The 25,473-nt window shown below is 34.5% G+C and overlaps 1 pseudogene; it reads right to left on the reverse strand.

Moving 5' to 3' along the window:
* Window positions 1-6,655: 6,655 nt before the first annotated feature.
* Window positions 6,656-25,473, reverse strand: part of LOC149559828 (BTB/POZ domain-containing protein At1g21780 pseudogene) — a 133,819-nt pseudogene continuing 115,001 nt past the window's right edge.

Raw genomic sequence — 25,473 nt, forward strand, 5'->3', positions numbered from 1 at the left:
TATGGAAGTGCAAATGTGAGTGTGAGTGCAAAGTGAATGTGCAATATGATCCTAGACTATATGATAAGAAGAATACTTTCAAGATATGACTATGGAGGAAGTCACACTCAAAGGTATTCTATGATGCAATAAACATGAAATAATGAAAACTACCTAGGAATACAAGCTATAACTAGAATAAAAACTAAAACTAGAATGAAAACTAAATATGCATGCACAACAAAAACTAAGATGCAATACAAAATGTAAATCTTACCAACTATCCAAGATGCAATACAAAACGTAAATCTTACCAACTATCCAATCACTAAGATGCAACCTATGAACTCCATATGGAAATGTAGCTATAATGCAAGCTCTCAATGTGGTGATTCTAGACTCAAAGTGACGGTGTGTCAATGCAATCCAATAATCCTCTATATGCAATGCTTGAGACAAGACTTCTATTTAAAGACTCTTAGGAAACATCTAGAGGGTGTCTAAAAGATAAGGATAAGGATTAACAATCAAGCACCTTATCTCATATCCTTAGTTGGGAGGATAAAATGATGAGGTGGCACATGTGTGTAAAAAGTTCTCAAGTTGTAGACACCATGTGCTTAAAAAAAAATGTAAACCCTTATGATGACAACTCATAAGAGTACACATATTCTTAGGCTTATAAATTAGGATAAAAATTAAATTAAATAAAATTTAATTTAATTTAGGTCTAGAAGAAATTAATAGGATATGAAGGATTTAAATAAATAAAATTTATTTTAAAAAAAAAAGAATAAATGGAGAATCATGTGTTAAATTAAATTTAACACATTAAGGCTAAGAAGTACTTAAATTAAATTTAAATACTTAGGCCAAAAATGAACCTATTTAATTAAAATAATTTTAATTAAATAAGTAGAAGAATGTGACCATTATTAATTAAATTAATAAAGTTATTCGGGACAATTTTTAGTGTCTATAGTCATACTTTCATAAAAGTATACAAATGATTTGTATTCTTCTAGTTCTTTCATACACTCAGCCTTGTGTACTTTTGTATATTCATTAAATTTCACATTTGCACTTTCCACAATTTTGTTAGTGTTAGTATATAAACACTTATAAGCTTTGCTTCTTGTAGAATAACCTAGGAATATACCTTCTTGACATTTTTCATCTAGTTTACTATTCCTAAAATCTTTGAGAATAAAGCATTTGCTTCCAAATACCTTAAAATATTTTACATTGGGTGAATATCCATACCATAGTTCAAAAGGTGTTGAATGAGTACCTTTATTGACTTGTACATAGTTCAAGGTATAGATAGCTATACTTATAGCTTCTCTCCAATATTTAAAGCAACATTTTTCTTCGTCATGAGTGTCCTAGTATAGTCCATTACACACCTATTCCTCCTTTTAGCAATTCCATTTTGTGGAGAGGTTCTAGTAGCAGATATCTATTTTTTGATTCCTTTGTCATTATAGAACATCTCAAAATAATTTGATGTAAACTCTCCTCCTCTATTAGATCTCAAACATTTCAGACTTTTATCTATTTCCTTCTCAACTCTTTCTAAATACCACTTAAACATTTTGAAAGCATTGGATTTCTATTTCAAAATCATGACCATCATCATTCTAGAATAATCATCAACACGTGGCATAATGTATTTGTCTCCTTTGTAGCTTTGCACTTAAATTGGTCCACACAAATCAGTATGAACAATCTCTAATATTCCTTTAGAGGTATGAGTTTTACTCTTAAAACTTGACTTTGTCATTTTTCCTAACATTGTTTGCACATTATATTATTAGGCTTCTTCAACTTATGTAAACCTCTAACTTTTCTTATGTTATTGATACTGACCAAGTTATCAAAATTAACATGATATAACCTCATGTGCCATAGCCATACATCATCAAATTTTACAATTAGACAAGTAGCATCCTCTATATCAAGGTAGGATAGATTAATCTTAGTTTGATCACCCTTTCCAATCAATTTTCTATTAGTATCATATATTTTAGTAATATTGTCTTCAAACTCAACCTTACATCCTAAATTATTCAATTGTGAAACACTCAATAGATTATAGTTAATCTTTCAACATAGTATGTATTATCACATAAAATCTTTTCTATAAGTTTGATAGAACCTTTTCCTTTTATCAAACATGGTGTATCATTACCAAATCTTACACTATTTCCATAATAACAATTCAAGGTAATCAACTTACTTTTATCTCTAGTCATGTGATGTGAATGCCCAATATCAATGATCCATCTGTCATTCTTGTTCACACAAGACACAAGTGTAGTTGCCTCATCTTCATCAGATTCATCCTTCATTACAACATACATCAATTGATCATCATGTTCATCGGATTCATCTTTTGTTTCCTCTTTTGCAATGTAGCTAAACTTCTTTCCTTTTTCTTTGTAACTTCGTTGTCTTAATTTCTTCTACTTTTATACTTGTCACCACCTTTGTAGTTCTTCTTCTCTAGACATCTAGCAGTAATATGACCAATCTCATTGCAATTGAAACAAATGATAGGTATTTACTTTTAAAATTGCCTTTACCTCTATGATTCTCCTTGCTAGTAGTGCTTCAAGTTGATCTACATCCTCCTCATCTGTATCATCATCACTAGATACATACTTTGTAATTTTCTTCTTCACATTAGATTCTTTCAATGACATCTTAGCTTTGAAAGAATATTCAACATTTTTAGGTTTTTAATTATCAAAGTTAGATAGCTTAAAATAAGTGAGTCTACCTACTAGACCTTCAAGAGTTAGATCATTCCCTGGTATACATCTCAGTTCTTGTATTGCAGAAGCTCTAATAGCATATATAGGTAGCAATGTTTTGAAAACTTTTCTTAGTTTAGTATCATCATCTATTGTACTAGTAGCTCCTCTTATTGTATTAAAAAATTTTATTCTTGACCAATATTGAGCAATACTTTCACCTTCTTGCATTGTCATATCATCAAACTTCCCTCTGAGACTCTCAAATTTGGCTCTTAGGACATTTTTGTCTCCTTCATAGATGGTGTGTAAATAATCCCATATTTTCTTTGCACTGTCAAGACTTTTGATATCATTGAATTCATCATAGCTTAGGGAAGAGGCAATATCCAACATTACCTGGTTGTGTTCTTTCTTCTTTTTCAAATCCTCAGTAGTTAGGGTTCTAGAAGGATCAACATGTTTAGTAGTAATGGTAGATTGTGCATGATCTCCAAGTCCTCTAAGTTATAGCTTCATCAAACTTTACCATGCAGGGAAGTTATCTCTATTAAGCTTGGGTACATATCTTTTTGAGATCTTGATCTTTATGCTTCTAATACCTTCAAACTAGTCCTCTTAAGCAGATGGCTCTGATACCAATTTTTGGAATTCTTTAAAATAACTAAGAAGGGGGTGAATTAGTTATCTAAGGTCTAGATGTATAAATTAAACTTTTCATAGCTTAGTAAACCCATAAAACATTTACCATGATGCATGCATCCATAAGATTATGCAATCACTTAAAACTTGTAGGTTACTATCAAATCAATTTGTAGAAATATAAATATGAAACATAATAGATTCAACAACACACTTGACACAATGATTTATGTGGAAACTCAATTTGGGAAAAATCACTAGTAACATGCTACTCTTTTTCACTCTTCTGAAGTGATGCCCTGTGAAAAGCCAACCTTGTTAAAGGTTACAATAAACACTATTAAATGTGACCCTATTAAAGGATTTTAATCACCCTATTAAGAGTGAGCCTTGTTAGATGACTTTAGACCATTCACCTAGAATGCCACATGGTTAAAGAATTTACAAATGACTATTAGGTCAACCTTAATCCAAAAGATTTATCCTAGACTGATACAATTATTAGAGAGTAACAGTAAGGCTTGATCTAATAACAACTTACAACTTCATTTATACATTACATATCTCTATTTTAGTCCTCCATTCTACTTGGCTTTCACACATTTCAGTGCTGATAGCTTGTTCACCCTTTAAACATCCATACCCTTAAGCTATCTTGCTTAACATGCCAATGTAAACTTTCAATTAGGTCACTCAATGAAGCAATACCCTTGAATCCTTATCTTCCTTAGGTTCTGACCAACCATCCCTATAAATAGATAATTATGATCTTTTTCGTTCATTTTCCATCATCCAAATTAGGGTTAGGATAGATTAGGTAGGATTCAATGAATCTACCCCTCATTCCATATCATTTCTAAAAACTTCTCCTTCAATCCTCTTTAAATTTTCCTCAAAATGGTTTACCATGTGTTGGTGTTTGAAAATATTGTAGGTTTCCAATTACCCTGGTGAGAATATGACACATCTACGGGTAGCTAACTCCCATTTTTGACATATCTTTTCAAACACTAAGCCAACTATAAGGCGTGACCCTTCTTCACTTCAGGCTCTACAAGACCTAGGTGGGTTAACCTTGAGGTTCTAATGAATGGTACCAGTGCATTTAAAACATAAATCTAAACCTAATTACTGTAGATGAAAACCCCTTATATCTCCTAATAACTCATGCAATAACAAATATCTACAGTAGCTAACTGAAAATCTATGAATCACATAAGTTAAGTGAGGATTAATTCTTTTTAGCCCACTACAAGAAATGAAAAATTGAATTTATTTGATTAAAATAATTTTTGCAAATGACATTCATATCAACTTGCATCTGATTTAGTGATCAATGCCTTATCCATTGAAACATAGAGTCATTACTAGTAGGATGACCTAACTTGCTTGCATTACAATTAAGTTTATCAACTAAAATTCCCTAATCCCATTCTTATGCAATATCCCCTTCATACACTCAGAACCCCTATCAGAACAATGAAGCATTTACTTGACTACTTGAATCAAAAGCAACAATGGATATGATACACAACTCATCCAAGCTACCTTAAATTAAATGAACATTATCCATTTAATCTCAAAGTTAATAACATATGAAGAATTAGGAGACAAAATAAGGAAACCTAGATAATTTGTGTAGATCCTATTTTATATTCATCAATGGAAAGACTGAATACATTAGACTAGTAAAACTAAATGAAGCTCAAGATATGTCACATAATCTAGAATCCATTATCATATCTCAGAAACAACACATGAAAATGAAATGCAAATCTACACAAGATGGATGTGTGGCCTTCATTGCTAGAGCACAACTCAATAGATAGGAAGTAAAACCATCTACAATCCTGGTTTTTATAGTAAAACACTAGAAGCCTACTGGTATTACCCAGAGAAAACTACCAACAACCTCCCAAAAGAGAAGAAGAAAGAAAGATATAGAAAGGAAGCAATTCTCGAATTAAATCTGCAACTGACATGTGTACCCTCATAATTCCTTCCCAAGAAGATGAAAAAGCTTCTCTCTACCTTTTCTCTATAACTGCATATCAAATCCCCATCATTTAGCTCTTAAAGGCATAAAGAATCTCAGATATTTGGTTCACCATCATAACTGATTTTTGATGCCAAGGTGAACTATAGTAAAAGTAAAAATCAATTTAATGTAACCTCTAGAATGCAAGAAAACTGTTTAAATTTGATTTTCTTCACATTTAGATCCCAACAAGCCTTTAGATCTGCCCTCTAACCAATTTTGATGTTCCATGATCAAATCTGCATGTTTTTCTACCAATGCCCTAAATTTTACAAATTGGCCTATAGACTGAACCGGTGAGTACTTGTGCACAATCTAACCTCATATTAGGAAATTTCATCTTGTTCTAGTTTTGGTGGTATATTGGAGTGCCCATTTTGGTTAAAAATTTCTCTAGTTATGCCTCTTTGAAGTTTAGGTCTTCATTCATGAAAAAATCATTAAAATATCAAATTTGAAATTTTTTCAAAATCCTATAGTTAGAACTATAGAAAATTACAATTTTAAATCAAATTTTTCAAATTTGATTTTGAGAGTCTGCACGTGAGTTTATAAAAAATAATTTTGGGACTTTGATTTTTTCATCATTTTTCAGTCGGGTCAAACTTGGTTTGACCATCCTTGCAATGTATCAACATGTGATTGGTTCCCTGTCACTTGGGCACCATGTTTCATCACCACCTCAACACTCACCATGTCACTATGGTAATCATCGTGCATCTTCCCCTATGGTGAGATAGTGATGATCATTAGATGTGCCATGTGTCACCATCTAGTTCATCTGTTGCATCTGCTTGCCACATCACCAGCTACTTGCCACATGTCATTCATTGGTTCCCTGATGGTACCACATCATCACCACATGGACCCATTGCTGTCTTGCTGGGTTTTGAAGTTTTTCGATGACTCGCTATGTCACTAGCTAGAAAACCTTGGATTTTGTGACTAGCGAGGTAGTAAATTGCTGAACTTTGGATTTTTCCAGTGACTTGTATTTTGTTGATGTCATCCTACTTAATATGCATGTTTGTTTAAAAGTTTACCTTTACTCACCTCCAACTACCTAGGTCAAACCCACCACAAAGCATTGGCTTTCACAAAAGCCACTTGTCTTAAAGACAACTTATCTTTTGAGTCCAATACTATTTAAAAACTTAAAAAGCTCCCAGTGTTATCAGTGTGGGATAATTTTATTTGACAGTTTCTCCTACTTCTTCTGTCTTGCGCAAGCAGTTCCATCTTATATGCTGACTCTCTCCTTTATGTCTTTTGCCTGTGCATTGAATCATTCTTCATGTTTGATACCACCATAGATGTAGCTTAGAAGAGCCATACAAGCTTCAATAGATATGTCTTCGATGTTAGTTACTAATGATTCCTTTTCTTTGAGATCATCTAAGAACACACTCTAAAAAAAAAAGGGGGATCGAGCTGCCAAAATAGCCCAATTTGCTCTAACACTTCCATTAGAATTATTAATAGTTACATTTGTGTGAAGACCATCGCCCAACATACGGGAAAGACATTTTAGTGCACCATTAGTTGCTTGCAGCTGCATGGCTCCCTCGTTAGGCCATATGGAACATGCATCTGCACCATTCGTTGTAGCAACTTTCAGATCTAGAGATTCCATGTCAATGACCAATTGTCCATGAAAGCTACTATCTACAGGCCATACAAAGTCCTCACTACTGCAGAGTAACTTATTATGGCCCGATGAAGTCCAAGGCTGCCAACTTCCTCCTACATTGAAGATGCGAAGCACAAATGTTACAATTGGTGGCTATTCTTTTCTTTGTGCAGGGTCTCCTTTCCAAAAGCTTGCATGATGCAATGTCTGGCTAACTCTGACTTTGGTAGCTCCCCCTCAAATTCACAGGCTTCCTTGCCCCTACCGCTACTTCTGATATTCATGCCCTTGTTTAGTTATGAATGCTACTCATCTTCCAAATCATCTTCATCGTGGTTTCCTTTGAAATCAAATCAAAGTCCATGAAGAAGAACCCAGCTGGAGGGCATGGAAAACTAAGTCCATCCTCCTTGTTGACCTATGATTCTCCACCATGGTTGGCCACTACGCTAATTTCCTTCTTGTCCTTGCACAAGTAATCTTTTCTTCTGCTCATGCATGGGCGTGCCCTTATACATTCAAAGATCTGCCTTTAACAAAATTGAAAATACTTACTAATGTGGCATTTGCTTGAGAGTGACAGGCATGATACACTAAGGTGCACATTTTCTATCACCCCAAACATCTAATTTTCACATTGACCTTCTCTTTTCACACTTACTTATAAATCCCAACTTTACAACAAATCGCTGGCTATATTATTTTAGATCTCCATTCAAATATTGTTGACCAAGTTTTCCCTTTGATGGGGGGAATAATAATGTTTATGTTTGCTTTCAAATCCTTTTAACCTTTGTTTTCTTTTTGAGGGGATGATTAAAGCCTTTGATTTTCCTCCTAAAGATAATGATTATGAGTGCCTCCAAGGATGGTAGTTTTCATATATAAAAATTCAGAGGCAAATTGAATGATGATAGTTTGCAATTTCACTTCCATTGAAAATAAAAAATAGTGGTATTAAAACAACATCTGACCCTTTGGCACTAAGAGAAGAAGATCCAAGGTTTCACTTGTCCAATTATATGTCAACGCTTTTTGACGAGCTACTCTAAGTATTCCGCTCAGCACTATAATCCTTAAGGAATAATTGATGAATCATTACACATTTCATAGCTTAATTACTTAAGACTCACATCTTAAGTTTATGAATCCATTGATATAACGAGGATGAGAATGAGACTCTTCACTCAATAGCTCACATTTTCAATAGGAGCTTGCCTGAAATAGAAGACTTTCAACTCTTATAATAATTAAGGCCTCCTTCAAAATATCTTCAAGTCCCTAGAATTTGATAAATCTGACGCAATTAGTCTGACCCCAAAGTGGGTTTGACTAAATGTTTTTTCGTTTCCAAACAATTTAGTTCTCAAACTAGCCTACTGAACATTTGACACTGACTGGAGTCAAATTTGATCAATGCTCTACCATTAAAACTCATTTTATCATTTATCTGCAAACTTATGATTTTTAGCTAATAGGGCTTGTCGGCTGTCTTTAAAAACTGATTCGAACATCTGATCGTGCTCTAAAAATAGGTACATTGATTCTTTGTTCTGCATACTCCTACCATGTTGAATCTCATCTCATGAAAAATTTGGGGTCAAAAGATATTCGCTATCAAAGTTGACCTCTCAGAACTACCTACAAGAAAACATGTCAAAACAATAAACTGGGTTCAGATTCAGCTTTAAAAACTAGGCAAATGAGCACATGACATGAAAACTGGGACGCTGGTTCACTATCATGAGGAGAGTATGGATCTATGATTTGGGCTCATGAAAAATAACTAGGCGCAAATGGCGAGCGGTCAAAGTGGGCTACTGGGATTTTGTAGATTGAGACAATGGCTGAAAAATGATTTTTTGCAAATGGAAATGACCTGGAAAAGTATGCAAATGGATTTGTTAAGACCTAAAAATTGGCACACTTAAATTATTTTTGGAGGACAACATAGTGGTACAATCCATTTTATCTGACCTATCAAGGATCTCAAGATATAAGATCTCAAACAGGGGTACCAAACAATGTGCAAATGCTGACACCAGTAAAACTTTAGAAATTTCATTTGGAATCTCATTTGAAAATTGATCAAACTGATTTGTCATAAGCTAAAACTTGAAATATAACAAGTCTCTAATGTCTATAATGCAAAAAAAAATGAATTTTAGCATTACGGTTGAATGGATCAAAATTATAACTTTTCAAATAGGGCTTCCCAAAATTATGTGCAAAGTGCAAAAACATGAAAATAGTAAACTAGCAACTTTGAGGGATTTAAAACCTAGTCAAACAGATTCAAAATGACTCAAAATCTAAAAAATAGGTTCTTATATATGGACACTAGACACTCCCAAAGAAAAAAATCACAAAACATTTCTGGGTGTGAGATATTCACTTGCAAACATAGGCTCTTATCACTGATTGACACTTCGGTGAAAATGCAGATTTGAAACTATCTCAAAACGAGACTTCACAAAATGACTCGGAATGGCAATTTAACATCATGGAACATGTGGATATTCTAAATGAAAGGTGTTAGAAACATTAAACACCTTAGGGGCCTCAAAGCTACAACTTGGTACACATGCATTTATGAGCATTTATAGGGCTTGATTCTACAAAAAATTAAAAATGTGATTGAAAAATGGACCATGCAATTTTCAGTCCCAACACCATGAATTGTGTGCCACTAGGTCATCAGTCTTATCTTTGACCTGGTTCACAGAATCTAAGAAAAAAACTTGTTAGGTTAGATCCATTGAATTCATGATCTTTCTAATAATGTTGGCACTCAACATTAACTTGCTTCTGATGCTTGACACATACTGTGTTGCTCGACATCCTCTTAAAAATCACTTGGCATGAACTAAAGTGTACTAGTGCTCAACATCAACTAAACTTTTCTCAACATCCACTATTTTGCTCAGCATACACTAAAATAGACTTTCACTCAGTTCCAACTAATTTTTTGCTTGGCTTGCACTAACTTTTCTCAACACCTACTATCGATTCAGTCAAGCTTCACAGACAAACTTTGTTTAACTTGTTCTTTTGAACTTGCGTAGTGTAGCCAACCTTTGCAACCTTAAGTAGATTACCAATGCACTATGATATCACTGTCTTAGCTGATATTTGTACTCCTTTTTATATCATAACTCAAACTTTCTTCTAGGTGTTATTGTTACATCATTTCATCAAATCTTCTTTATCAATCAAATAAGTGATAGTACGTAAATCATATAAGTAGTTGTCTTACCAAAAAAATAGCAGGTTTGACATTAGTGAAAAAATAATGATTGAAACACATTTATCATACTTGCATCAATCTATTCTCAATAATCTCCTTTGTAAAATTGATGAAATTGTCCTATCTGAAATCTACAGGCAACTCCTACATGCCACTAATTTGTTTGAAAATATTAAAAAGACTCGTGCTACCCTATTTCCTATAGAAATTGACCACTATAGATATCCTAATGTCAAACAGGCTATGTTGATAGATTCAACAATGTCTAAAATGTGCCTTAAGCCCTACCTTGCTAGAGAGAACTTTGATTATGTAGGATTTGCCATGGAAAATCTAAAATATGCATCCTCCTTTAGGAACATTCCTCACTTAGAAGACTACTAGGCCAATTGCCCTAATGAGTTTGAAGTGTGAAAAAGATTGTGGTCAAAGTTGACCATAAGCGAAATAAAAAAATTCAAAGTTCAACTTGACATCAGTGAGATAAAAGAAAATGATAATAAGGATGTGGTTGATCCTGTGTATATCAAAAAAAAAAATGTCTCCCTATCCTTGAGCTAGACTAGAAGAAGAGAGAAGAAGATGATTTGTATTCTTGCATGAGAGGAGTTTTGAAGAGAACATAAAATTGGTTAGCTCAAAAGATGAATCAAGTGTCAATTCAAGAAAAGCCCAAAAAGCACTCAAGAGGAAAAAAAGAGAAGCCTTTAAGAAAGCTAGCTATGCCCTCTAATGTTGCTATTGATGATTCTATCATAGATCAAAAGGAAGTTGAAGTTGAAGTGTCTGTTCCTCTGGTTCAACTTGTTGGGATTGAAAGTTGCATGGTCCATTTTAATTCACATTTTGAATTTTTTTGAAGAATCAATGCCCTAAAGTGCTTTCTATGCATATGTAGTCAATTGTTGGTTTGAGGCCTAGATGGTGTTTGAGTGGCTTAACACCTTTCATTAGAAATATGCATGTGATCCACAATGTTATTTTTCCATCTCGAATCATTTGGTGAAGTCCCATTTTGAGCTAGTGTCAAAATTCGCAATTTTGCCCGTGTCAAAATGCGTAGAGTAGCCTAGTTTGTCTTTGAATATCTTTTACCCAGAAATGTTTCATGACCTACCACTTTGGGGATGTTTAGTATGCATATTAGAGAACCTATGTTCCAAGTTTCAAGTCATTTCAAATCTTTTTGACTAGGTTTCGAACCCCTCAAAGTTGGTCATTTACTGTTTTGTACATTTGTGTAGTTGTTTACAATTCTGGGAAGCCCTGTTCAACCAATGATATCTTTGACCCAATTGACCCAAATGAAGAAATTATTTTTGCACTATGTTATAGGGTTCAGATACTTCATATGTTCAATTTTGGGATCATGAAGAATCCATTTGATCAATTTGCTAACATGATTAAAACCCAGTTTACATTGTTTTGTTATGACTAAGGTATCTAGATTGATTTGTACCCCTATTCGGCACGTTATAACTTTGATCCCATGATTGGTAAGCCTAAATTGATTGTACCATTGTGTTGTGTCTTGAAAGTCCTTCAAGTATGCCAATTCCCAAGTCATGACGAATCCATCTGCATACTTTCTTATGTCTATCCATTTACCAAAAACTACTTTTTGACATATTTGCCAGTTTAAAATTACCAAGTGCCTATTTTCATAAATTTGCCAAATGTGTCTTGTGATTTGTCATGAGCCCAAAACATAGAATTATTTTCTCCTCATGTCAAAGAACCTATATCCTGGTTTTCAAAACCTCAAATGATCAATAACCTAGGTTATAGTGTCAAACCCAAGCCCAATTTATGTTTTTTAACACTGTTTGCCTGTAGAATAATTAAAGTATGGATGTTTGACGATTAAAATATTTTGATTGGGAATTCTTCATGGGTTGAGAATTTGCAGTATGGTAGAGCAGGTAGGATTCAACACTCATGCCGATTTTTGTGGCCTGGTTACTTGATTAAATAAGTTTTTAAGGCCAGCTAGCAGGCCTCTAGATACAAAATCACAATTTGCAAAATTGATTAAAAATTGATAAAATTAAGGAAACTGAAGGTTTTTTAAAGAGGAGAATGGTAATGTTTTGAGTAGATCCGCAAACACATAGAAGCAAAGAATTTTCTTTTGTTGCATGAAAAATTGGGTGTCAACTTTTATTTAAATGGAAGTTGTTTATGATTTTGGGGAAGTTGTTTTTAAAATAAAGACTTTGGAATAAAGGTAAAATGAAAGACCCTCACATTAGTGTCTTATTCCCAATCTACACGCTAACTCATGGTACCAGTTTTCCAGCATGGCCTTTTATAAGGTATGAAGTGCATTTTGCAATAATGTGGATCTAAAGCGGATGTAGGGTTGCCAACTTCACCTTTCCATTACATTCTAAATTCACAAATGAAGGAGCAATCCACAACAATCAGCAATATTACAGAGGTAAAGAGCTTCTACAGGGAGAATCGACAAGGGAGGCCTTTGTTTTGAAATTGAAAACCGATGCATAAATATTTAGAAATTTCATGCAAAAGAACAAAGAAACAACAAAAAAATAAAAATAAAAAATAAAATGCAGCCACAAGAAAAGGAAGCCTTCGTGATTAAACAAGAGAAGGCACTTGTGGAGACATTTTAAATTTGCAAAAATGTTTCAAGATCTCATTGAAATTTTTGAAAGGGAAGAAATGATTTTCCATGGCCAGAAAAACCTGTGCATAGTCTCTTGTGTGGAGAAAAATCTATTGGTATTATACTTTGAAGGTTCAATAATGAAAAAGAGAGCAAATCCAAAGAGGTAAGGCATGTTGATAGCAGGAAAAACCCATATATAAAAATTTCTTCTTGTTTGCTCATGCTGCTGCACACAAGTAAAGTCCATGCTCACTACAATTTGAGCTTAGTTGGATGCCAAATAAAATGGCAAAATTAAAGCAAGGGTAGAGCCTCACGTGTAGAAGCTTAGTGCAAAATAGAAAATCTTATGTTTAAGAGGGGTCTCTTAACCCACTTAGCCACTAAGTTTGAAGTAGAGGCAACAACATAAGAAGAAGATTTGCTAGTCAAATGAAGAAGCCATAGTGAAAACAAAAGAGGGAGTTTGTGCAAAGAAAATAATTTGGGAGAAGAGAAGAGATTTTTAATTCATCAATGCTTGAAGAGGTAGACATTACAATCAGTGTTGAACTCCCATGTTTGAAGAGGAAAAACACATAAAGAAGAATAATGTGTAGCTGGGAACAAAGAAAAGAATAGTCTAAAACATATATCTCACATTGGCTGGGGAGTGAAACTTTTTGATCTTTAAATACTATTTCTAACACTATGCATTGTGTCTAAAGGAAAATGGCTTTTGAAAGCCAAGGCTTGCATGTGGGGCCCCTGAACATGGATGCTAGTTGGTAGGTCGCCTAAAGACATTTTGGACGGGCATACAAAATGAAAAATGTGTCGAAAAAGCCTAACGAAAAATAACAAATGACCAAAAAAGTTCAAAATCTGGCAAGTCGCCATAATGCTTGCCAGAAAATCTTAGAAAATCTGGCAAGTCACCATAGCGCTTGCCAAAAAATCTCAAAAAATTTGACAAGTGACTTAGTGACTTGCTGAAAAATTTCAAAATCTGGCAAAAGTCCAATGTGCAATGTGGGGCCCGCTCAACGAATATGGGATTGACACTTGGCACTATGGTAGATTAAGGGGAAGTAGAAAATGATTTTAAAATCATATTTCATAATATTTGAATGCTTGAGTTTTAAATTTGAAAAGATTTGGAATATTTTTTAAAGTTTTATATAGTTTGACTATATGAACTTTGAAATTTTTTTCATTTTTTAATGGCTTTGTTCAGTCTGGGAGGTAGTTTTTCAGAATGGTCTCAGGGGGGGAATTTTTACCTGAAATGTGTAGTGTAATATACCATCAGAATTGAAAAGAATGAATTTTTCGATTATGCAGTTACTTTTTGCATAGGAAGCAACTAGTTCATGCTACAAAAGGTTTTCTCTCAGAGATTGAATGGCATGTTTTATCAGGTATTTCAAGTCACTACTTGTAGAATTCAGTAAAGAAATACCTTAAAACATATTCAGTGGTCTTGTTTTTTATTATTTTAAGGCTTTGTTGTGTTTGGCTCCAAATTGATAATTTGGCACATATCTGGGTTCAATTATCAGATCTTTGTCTTTCATTGAGATATTTCTAGCTTTTGGAAATCAAATGATGGAGATTTGATTCTAGTAGTTAAGGAGAGAGGGTAGAAAGAGGTTTTTCATCTTCTTGGGAAGGATTTCTGAATGGAGACCTGTGAGTTACATATTTCAATCTGGAAATTCCTTCCTGCTATATCTTTCCCTTTCTTTCTCATTGTAGAGGTTCCAATTCTTTGGAGAAAATTTGCACATTATTGTGAGACCATATTTTGGTTCCTATTTTGATGTATTCCCAATAGTGAGACACCATTCATTCAACAATTTCTCTTTTGTATGAATAGCAGTAGTGAAGTTAATTCAACTAGTTTAATATTTGTTAGGTGTTTGTTTTTTTTGAATTTCATGCATTTGAATGTATAATTTCAAGGAAATGAATACCAGTGAGCTAGAATTTCTTTAGTTTCATTCTGATTCTCGTCTCCTAGCTCAATAATTTGTAGTCTTATGTGGTCTAGGAACAAAGAGCTGAGACCCATTTGCATCCCTATAAAGTTGTATGTCACATATGTTTTGTTGTTGGAACAAAGGGCCAAGTAAATGCTTGATGTGTTTGACAAGGTTGCTGGTTATTTTGAGAAGGATATTTCATAAGAATGAGGTCTTAATGAACACTGATGTCTGAATCACAAAGCGATAGGATGGATCTGATATCTTGGTGTATGAAATATGTCCTGGATATCACAGATGTATTTATTCAATTCATGGAATTGCCCAATGGATTAGGCACTGATCATTTGTAGGATCAATTAGTTCTTATTGCTGCATATTTGAGGATTTGTTGAAAATCAATATTATTAATCAAACGTTCTTTCCCTTTCATGTTGAAGAACCTAAATGTGATGCCCTCACTCAGCTTATGAGATTCATAGCTTTGCATTTAGCTACTGTAGATCTATGTCATTTCATGAGTCATTAGGAGATATAAGGGTTTTCATTTGCTTAATAGACGTAGGGATATGTTTTTGCACTAGTATGATATCAATTGAATTTGAGGTCTACCCACCTAGGTTTAGTAGAGCCTAAAGTAGAGGAAGGGTCATGCCTTATAGTTGGCCCGATGTCTGAAATGGCATGTTGAAAATGGGAGTTAGCTACCCCTAGATGTGTTATATTCTCATTGGGATAATTGAAAACCCTCCAGCATTTTCAAACACCAACACGACTTCAAGTTCACCTTTAAATAGTGAACACTAAAAGAACTACTCATTCATACACCTGAAGCAAGAAGGCTGTGCAAAACAGAGTAGAGAGTGAAATTGTGATAAAATTGGATTCCCTAGAAACTAAAGTAGTAATAGAAAAAATCATTTCTCCTGATATGTTTGACTCAATATAAGTTTGACATAAAATGGTAGAAGGAGATAGTGTATCAATGAGTACTCTGGCTTTGATTGACAACACTGCCATGCCTAGAAAGGAGCCTGCAACACCTAAGTGGTTAGAGACTTCTATAAAAAATAAATGAATCATGGTACCACTCTCCATGCTAGTGGATGACTTGGTGAGTAAATTCCTTGGAAGGTATTCTAAAGTTAAGAAAGAAAAAATAGAGTCTTGGATTGATTTTGACAATTACATAGAATGGAGGTTGGCATAAATTGCCAAGCCTCCATAGGATAAGCTTCAGGAAGAACTCACACCTCAATATTATTAGGAATCAAAAGTAGACCTAGGTAAAGGCAGTAGAGCCATGGACATGAAAATATTTGAGGTGTCTAACAAGAAGATTGTAGACTGGGTATGGAAATATGCTAAAAATAAGTAAAATGTGAAGGAAGCTATGGAAAGCATGGCCCAATATATCAATGAAATTCTACATCCTAAACCAAAGCCAATCAATAAAATGTTAGCCACTATTGATGTCAAGTCTCTAGCCAATCAACAATACTTGCATAATTTACAAAATTTTAAAGCCATAACTAAGAAATTTGAAGAATGGGTTCGGATTGTATGGAATAGAGTAGTAACACAAGTGAATCTCCTAAGTGATATTTGTCAAGAAACTTCAATTGTCACTAAGAAGGTTGAATGAAATATTGAGAGATATGAGAAGGAGAAAAATAATTGGATGAAAGTGATACTATGCATTGATGAAATACAGGGGTATGGCCTACAAAAGTTCCTCTCTGAATGCCCTATGGATGGTCTCGACAATAAAATTTTCCACATGATTTGAGAATGCATTGAATGGAGAAATGAAGTAATTACATAGGGTGTAGCTCAATTCAAAGAAACACTATCTGAGCTTGGGGTCATAGATGATATAATTCGTGGTGACCTAAAGTGGTTTTATAGGCAATGTACAGAAGGAGAAGGTGACTTTGTCTTACCCATAGAAGATATCATCAAACAAATATAGAAGAAATTCTTGGAACTTCAAGTAAAGAAATTGGTTGTGAAACAAGACTTTTCTAACATTGCCCATGTTGAAGACTTGTTGATAATCGACTAGAATCACCTAGAGATGCATGAAGGAAAGATAATGGAGCAAAAGAAGGGAAAACAAGTTTGGAAATAGAGGATTGCTTTTCTCGGTCTTCCACATCAATCAATCATCTCATCATTTACTTCTATGTATAAAAGTTGGAAAGCTAGAAGGATTTCCACTGGTGTGGAAAAATCCTTATGACACTTAGAATTTCTTAGTTACGTATCTAGTTTTTATTTTCTCTACTTTGTTTTAGTTGTTTAGCTTGGTTAAGTGACAAAATAACCATCTACTCCTAGTGGGGTAATTTTGGATTTTGTTATCTAGCCTCGTACAGGTATACATATGTAATAACTATTTTCAAAAGACCCTCTCTCTCAAGGTATGAAAAACCAAAAATATTTTTGATTTGGTATCTACATTTTGAAAATAAAACTTTGATGAAAAATTTTGGTTGTGATAAGGAAATATAAGACTCTGCAGTTTTATGTTTTGAAGCTTTTCTAGAATAAATAATATTGTATGTTCTATAATGATTTTATCCTTGAGGGAATTGATCATTTGTAAAAAGGTTTACATTATCTTATTACAATTTAGAATCTTGCTATTGAAGTTGAGAGAATTTGAAAGGATAGTAGTAAAAGTGAACTTCAAATCATTTTCATCTATAGGGATTAAACATGTGGATGATCATGGTTATTAAATTTAAATGGTTTTTCAATCTACACATTCTTTTCATTTTTATGAATTGATTGTTTAAGCTTTTTTAGTATTTTTTTAAAATACTTGTTGGGAAGGTTTTCCCTCAAAAGATGAATTAATAAATATATTTTCAAATTGGTTGTTGCACCTTATAGTCTTGTGAAATAATACTAAGCAGAGAATTCCTTACACATTTTGGGTATTTTAATCTATTAGTTTATCAATAGTTTTCTCTCTTTGAGGTTTAAAATTAAAGGGGAAAAACTATTTACTAAGATGCACCTTGTGCACCTTGGAGAAAAGTCCAAAAAATGCAAAATTTTCCCAAGTGCAAAAATTGAAATTCTAGCTTATGTGTTTTGTTCCCCTTTATACCAGAGCTATGTTTGGATGTTTGCTCTTGAATTTATCTATGATTTCTATCACTTGAGTTACATATGGTAAATCCAAAGTATCATACTTATCCTTTACAATTTGCTGGTAGTTGCCTACTTCAATGCAAGTCTCCGCAAAGTCTTCCAGCTTTACGTCCAATTCTAGCAATGCTTCCTCTATCTTAAATGCTTGTCTAATGTCTTCATCAGTCAAATCTTCTTCAAATATCTTTCAAATTTTTTTGATGACTATTTGAATTGGTAAGAGTTTATCTCTTGTCTCATCTTCAAAAATGTCAAAGCACACATCACTATAATACTTCTTTGCTTCCAAAATTTGCTCTTGGGTTTGATCCTTGAGCCTATGAATATCCACATGTAATGTATCTATTACTTTATTACTAGTTGCAATATTCTCAATCTAATCATATATCTTCTCTAACTCATCCACTATATATACATCCATCAACATATGATACCTCTGACCTTTTATTGACTACAACACTCAAAGGTCTTTCCCCTAGGTATGTACCTTGTCCATCAACCCAAAATCCTAGATCAAAATAGCAACCAGTTTCTCCACATTATTCTACATATGTTGCAATCACTCAAGGTTCCCATGTATTATCTACACACCCTTTTCCTCAAAAATTTCTCACCATAACTCACAAGCCTTTAAAAATGGATCCACCTATATAACTGCCTCCTCTTTATGTTTCCTCTCTAGAGCTACTTCAAGAGTGGCTTGCACATCATTTGGGTCAATAGGACTAACTAATTTATTTAGAAATGCCCTCATGGTTTCACTACTTTCTCAACTTGACCAATTTAGCCCCATCTTTTTCTAAGTTGTTAAAACACTTCTTTATTCCTTTGGTGACCATCAATTAAGTTGTGTCCATAGTTGGATTTCCCAGAAAGACCTCTTTAATCTAATAATATTTTGTGGTTATATCTTTAGTATCTTTATGTAGAGGAGAGGTAGAAATGTGAGCAAAAAATTCTTGATTTTGGTTCCTCATAATAAAGCCCAGTGTACATGCATCACCCTTAGGTAACTCAGGCTTCTTGAGGGCTTCAACTAATTCTCTTATTCCCTCTTCCTCACTACAATATAGTTTCCTTTTATGCATAACCATCACCTCTTTTCTCAACCATCTTGGAGTAGTTTCCATCGAAGAGTTATACTTAGATGAAGAGGAGGTTTATTCTACTAGACCCTTTCCCTTATCACTCCTCTTTGGAGTCATTTCTTTCTGTGAGGGATCTACAATAGGCATCCCTATGTCTATTGAGCCTACAGTCCTTATCTCTATATCTTTAGAAGTTTGATGGAATTCTTCATGTATTTTCCCCTCCTTTGATACTTCATTAGCAATTCTTTATTGTGAATTTTCTTCTTGCATGGGTTGCACCTATTCTTCATTGATTGGAGAGAGAGGAGTGGCTAAAAATTTATCCAAGAAAGATAAATCTTGACTTGGTGTTGGTGGGGTACCTTGAATTCCTTGTGGTGGAGGTGGTGATTAACTCCAACCCCCTTCTAAAGGCTGATTTTTTGGTGTATCCATTATCTTATTGCCAACAAGTTTAGTTCTTATAGGCATGAAGTCAAAATATGACATATTAAATTCATCATTTCCTTGGTTCTCTTTCTCTTCAATCCATTGTTGTAGCTTATCCTCTAAAGTAGTAATTTGAATAGGTTGTGTAGAAATGGATGTTATAGTGGAACTCCTTCTTCAGTTTGCCTCAGTAGCCCTAGCCAGATGAGTCCTCTAACTCAAAGGAAGGTTATTCTCTTCATCTTCTTTGTCTTCTTAATCTTCTTTGAGAATGGTTTCTAGGACCAAAGGAATAGGAATAACCTTACTTTGCACTTTCTATCTTCTAGTCTTTTTAATTGGAGTCTTGGCCTTTTTTTTATCTTAGGAGCTGAAGGATAGGCTTCTTCTTCTTAAACTTGTGGGGACACCTCTTATGCTTCCTCTTTAGGTCCCTATCCTTATTCTAATGGTGGCACTTGTGGATTATCTTGAGCTTGAGTGGCTTCTTGGGCTTGAAGTGCCTCTTGGGCTTGAGTCCCTTCAACTTTGGGTTAACTCACTATGGAGAAAATCTTTTCCTTTTATTCTTTCCTTTTTGTGCCTTGAAGAATCCAACTTTTGTATTGTTCTGATACATTGTCTCTAGCCTAATTGGAGATTGGGTTATGAACGTTGGTACTATAACCTTCACACATCTACCTTTCATTGGGGGGGATGTAGCTTGGAAAACTACTGCTTGTAGATCCAAGTCTAGTTTTAAGGGCTTCTTGATCCAATTCTTAGTTAATTGAATAATATGTCTTGCCTTGTAATTGATATCTGCATTCTCCTCCCTATCAATCTCTGCATTCATGATTGGTTAATCAAATATTTTATCTCAACTGTATAGGGGATCTAAGACATCTAAAGTTTCTTATTGAACAACCTTCAATGGTACTTTTATTTTCAAGGAACTACTTGCCAAATAAAGATTCATCCTACAATAATCCATTATCTTGATATTGTAGTCATCTACTACATTCATCCAGTGATCCTCTATGGAATCTTCATGTTTAAATTGTTTTCCCACCAAGTATTGAAATCTTTCAATATTGTCAAAGTATAGACAAGGGGAGTTATGGTCCTCCATAGGATATTGATCCCATTCTGATTCAAAAGTCATGATATCTTACTTCTACTTGACACCAAATAGACATATGGTGATGGCCATACCCACATCTTCTTATGTTGTGTTCTCACTCTGTCATATGCAGATGAGAGTTGTCATGCAATCTCCAACAAAATGAGTCTATCACATGGATACCTAGGGAGCTTCTTATGATTTATAGTTGTACCTACTATGCTTAAGTAGGTGAATGTCTTGAATTAGATGTAGTAGGTACATATTTATGTAATTCTTGCTACTACCTCTTCTGACATCCTTTTTACATAGTCTCCCTTAATGAACTAGATGATTGCAAAAAAGAAAGAATCATTCAGTATTTTGTATTCTTTGTTGTTATTTGAGAGATTTTTTTTCACTAGTTGGGGTATACCACATAAGGCCATGCATTAGCATCTTGCATGTTGCCCCTCTTAAACAACCCTAGGTATTCTATAGTCCTTACTGCTAATAGATACACCAAATAAGATGTCATATAAAACCTTAAATCATTTTTTACTACCACCAGCTATTCATCTAAATTCTCATTGAGAACTATGGTCCAATCAATTAGCATCTTTGTCATTCTCATGGTTTCAATGAAGTGTACCATCCATATGTTTAAGTGTCCTATTGTTAGTAATCCCATGATCCTACTTAGGAGCACTATGGAATGTCCAATGTCATCCTTCATCTAACCTCTTGTCATATCTACTTTACATGGTCTTTGCCCAAGAGGTGTTCTATTAATGAGATATAAAGATTGAATAATTTCTATAGCTTCTTATTTATGATCTCTATACCACCTTTCTGCTTGATGGTATGTCAACCCTATATATGAATTTTTCCTCAAAAGATGGAATAATTTCTCAATGTTCTTAAGTCTTAGATTGAGAATGATCTCTCCTATTATTATTTTTACCACCCTCTCTTCTGAAACATAATTCTTGACCAAACCCAGGATCAACTTGGAAGATTGTATTGAAATAGGGCATGAAGCTATGTTTACTAATCTTGATCTTATGAGTGAAAAAACCACTGGGGTCCTCTCATTTGATTTGTTTTATAGAACTAGGAATGCATTCTAGTCAATATGACCCATCTCCATGTCTTGAATCTCTAAATACACATCCTAAAAATGTGATTTTGATGGTACACCCTAAAACCTAAAAACCACTAGCTTAGGAGGAATCTTTTATAGAAGGGAGGATGAAGAAGAAGACATTATATCTACACAAAAACAAAATCCTATTAGTCTAAAAGGTGAAAAAATCAATTTTAAACAAATCCTAATTGCTAAGAAAGCTTACCCAAGACCCTAAAAACTATTTAAAACACTCAAAAACCCAAATCTACTATGTTATGCAAGTTTTAGCACACCTTGTGCACCTTGTTTTTACTTAACAAGTTTTTTTCAAAATAGGGTACATACCTTGTGCACCTTTTGGGGTGCACAATGTGCACACCCTTACATTTCAAAAAGGCCTTAAGCATATTGTGTGAAACCAAGTGCACATATGGACACCTTGTGGGGTGCATATGAGCACACCTAATTTCTTAAAGAGTTGGCCTTCAAAACCAAAAAATGGTGCACAGTTGCACACCTTGGAAATGTGCACAATTGTGCACCATTCATATGATGTCTTTGCTTTAGGTTTTGTAAAGTGTTAAGTTTTTTTAGGTTCTTTTTTTTTGAAAGGTGCACAGCTTGTGCACCTTGGATAGGTGATATTTTGTGTGTGTAGGTATCTAAAGATAGTATACCTCTATAGGTGTGGAGGTACACTAATAGAGGTCTTGTCAGCATAAAGTGTGAGGAAGAAGGGGTGGTCCCAGGCTTTTATGGGCTTAGGATGGAGTGCACCTCTTGGAGGTGTGCAACTATGCATGTGTGCAAATCCAAGAGAATGTGCTCCCACACTAAGCCACTAAGTGAACTAGCACACCTTGGAAGGTGCACATGTGTACTAGGTGTGCTAGTCCACACCTTTTTCACATAAAATCACATTTATGATCAAAGTCTCTAGTTTCTGATATCTGGGTTTCTCAAGAAAACGGCCAGAGTTGATTCACACACCAAATAAATCCCTAAAAAAGACTTGGACCCTAGAATAGGGGTCTGGAAAAGAAAAAAATAAACTAGGGGGTGCCCCATTTCAAATAGAAATGTGGCATTTGTTGTGGAAAGCATAACACTCACTTACAAACACACTTGTTTTAGAGATACACACATGTACTTATATATTGTTTGTGGCTTATATACATATCATGTATTATGATAATATAACATGCATGCTTTATATATGAAAGTGTGTAAACATATAATACATGTTATATATTATATGTTCACATACAATACTTTTAATAATAATATATTTGTTTGACGATGCATAGATTTTATTTGTTCTTTAGGTTTGGTTAGTTATGACCTCCTTTCTCCCTATCTTTTTTTTTTCCTACCTTTTGATTTGATATTTACATATCCTCAATTTCTAACATCTCATTTATTTATTTATTTTGTTCTCACTTTTACTTCTCATGTTCTTTCATTCTTTTTTGTCTTTGGGAGTCTATTCCTTGTGGTTTCTTGTCCAACCATCTTATCTATTATTTTATTTCTAACCTTGGTGTGCATGTTAGGATCAAACCATAGATAGAAACAAAAATTACATGCAAATATAAGAAATATTAGAATGTAATAGATCACACAAAAAAGAACAGAAGACATCAAGATTTAACGTGGTTCACCCAATCCCTGGGCTACGTCCACCAAACAAAAAGTTTGATATTATTACGATCTAGTGATTAGAACTTGATTACAATCTATAATCCCTTACAACTCAATACCTCCACAAGAACCAATTTTAATATCAAAACAATAAAAAAATCCCTAAGCCTAAGCCCTTTTATACAAGTATTTTACCATTTTAGGGTTATAATTAATAATTACATGTCAACCCAAAATCTTGATAAAATAGGGCCCATTTTTTTTTTTTTAGGGCTCCACCCCTAATGTAATGCCCCACCCGAAGATCCTTGGAAACAAGGATTCAAATCAAGCCAAGATATTTTTTTTTTAGAAGTATGAATGCACATGACAACATCATATAGGGATCACAACGATCGCAACGGAAGACTTCAACACAATCCCGACAACCAATGAATCTCTGAACGCCACTACCAAACTGACACACACAAAAAAAGCCAACAATGACAACAACAAGATGAGGGCACAAGAAATGACCACTCATCAACAAAAAACCAAGCTGGGGTAAAATGCAGAATCCCAAAAGTTGGCTAAGTCTGAAATCCTAAAGCCCTGAAAATTGGCTAAGTCTGGATTTCTGAAGCCCTAAAATTTCCTAGAATCCATAACTTATCTTTGATTTGATATTTACATATATTTTAAACCCCAAGAGACAAAAACAAAAACATGAAAACTCAATTTCAAGAGAAACCGATAGAATTCAAAATGCAACAACATAGGGTCGAAGAATGCCCAAAAGGGTATCCAAAACCACTCTCAAAAAGATTGGATCATGAAGAAAAGTGCTCGCTGATGGCACGCGCAGGTTTTTCACACAAACCGTGTGACACTTTTTACTATGGGAGGGCGATACTTCTCCTTAAGGCGTGCGACACTCTTCCAGTGTCGTACGACATTTCTCAAGAAGGCATGCGACACTTTTCAGCATCGTACGACATTTCTCAAGAAGGCGTGCGACACTCTTCCAATGTCGTACGACATTTCTCAAGAAGCCGTGCGATACTTTACAGTGTCATACGACATAGTTTGCATGGGCGTGCGATACTTTTTAAAGTGTCGCACCATGCTGAACAAATGTCGCCCATAGAAACACAAAAACACTCCCAGAAGCAAAAAGGGCCAAAATAGAGCAAGGAACCTCCACACCAGGGAGTACCGGATCCACAAAGGCTCAAGGAATGAACACTCGAGTGCAAGAACAACACAAAATGGAGAACATCAACCATCTAAACTACAACAGCAAAGAACACACTGAATATAAACATCGTAGAGAACAAAAGCAACATCGCAATGTACATAAATACATCTCAGGAACAAAACAACCAAACTAAGTACGCGGTTCCTCCCAACTCTCAATAGCATCATAAGACCATCGTGGGTCCTAGCCATCCCCCGCGCATAACATCCCAAGCCACCGACCAAATCGTCGGTATTGTCGTAATAGGGATGTCACTACTAAAACATGCAACAATATAAGCACAAGGAAATCTAACATGCTAGTGATAACGCATAAGATAATCCTACAGTAGATAACATCACCTATCACATGCTAAACAACAGTAAGCAACATATATACTACTAAAGCAAATCACATCATCTAATCATATGCTAAACATCATGATAAGGGAATGCGTCAAGTAAACTAACATCATCTAAACATGATATACAAGGATCCCAATGAAAGCATAAATCACAAGAAAGCATACTCCGAAACTCGAAGTACCAAGTGAAGAGATCCAACAACGGTCGCACTAGGAAAAAAGATCATCTCTGTACACCGATCCCTAGCAGTGGTGAAGGTAGCTACGCCTCCCAACCACGTGGCACCCATAGGTCCACACCCACCATGCTGATGGAGATAATGATCCAACCAGAAACACACATAAAACACAACATCCATGGCTAACACTCACGCCAGACAGTATGATGGCTGAACCAAGAACCTAAAACAATGCAAGGAGTACAGGTCCTAGTCAGACACTCAAAAAGCTACTAAGTAGGGGCTGACATCAT

Source organism: Cupressus sempervirens, chromosome 4, assembly GCF_028749045.1.
Source record: "Cupressus sempervirens isolate cs-2001-9-10 chromosome 4, ASM2874904v1, whole genome shotgun sequence".
Classification (NCBI taxonomy): domain Eukaryota; kingdom Viridiplantae; phylum Streptophyta; class Pinopsida; order Cupressales; family Cupressaceae; genus Cupressus; species Cupressus sempervirens.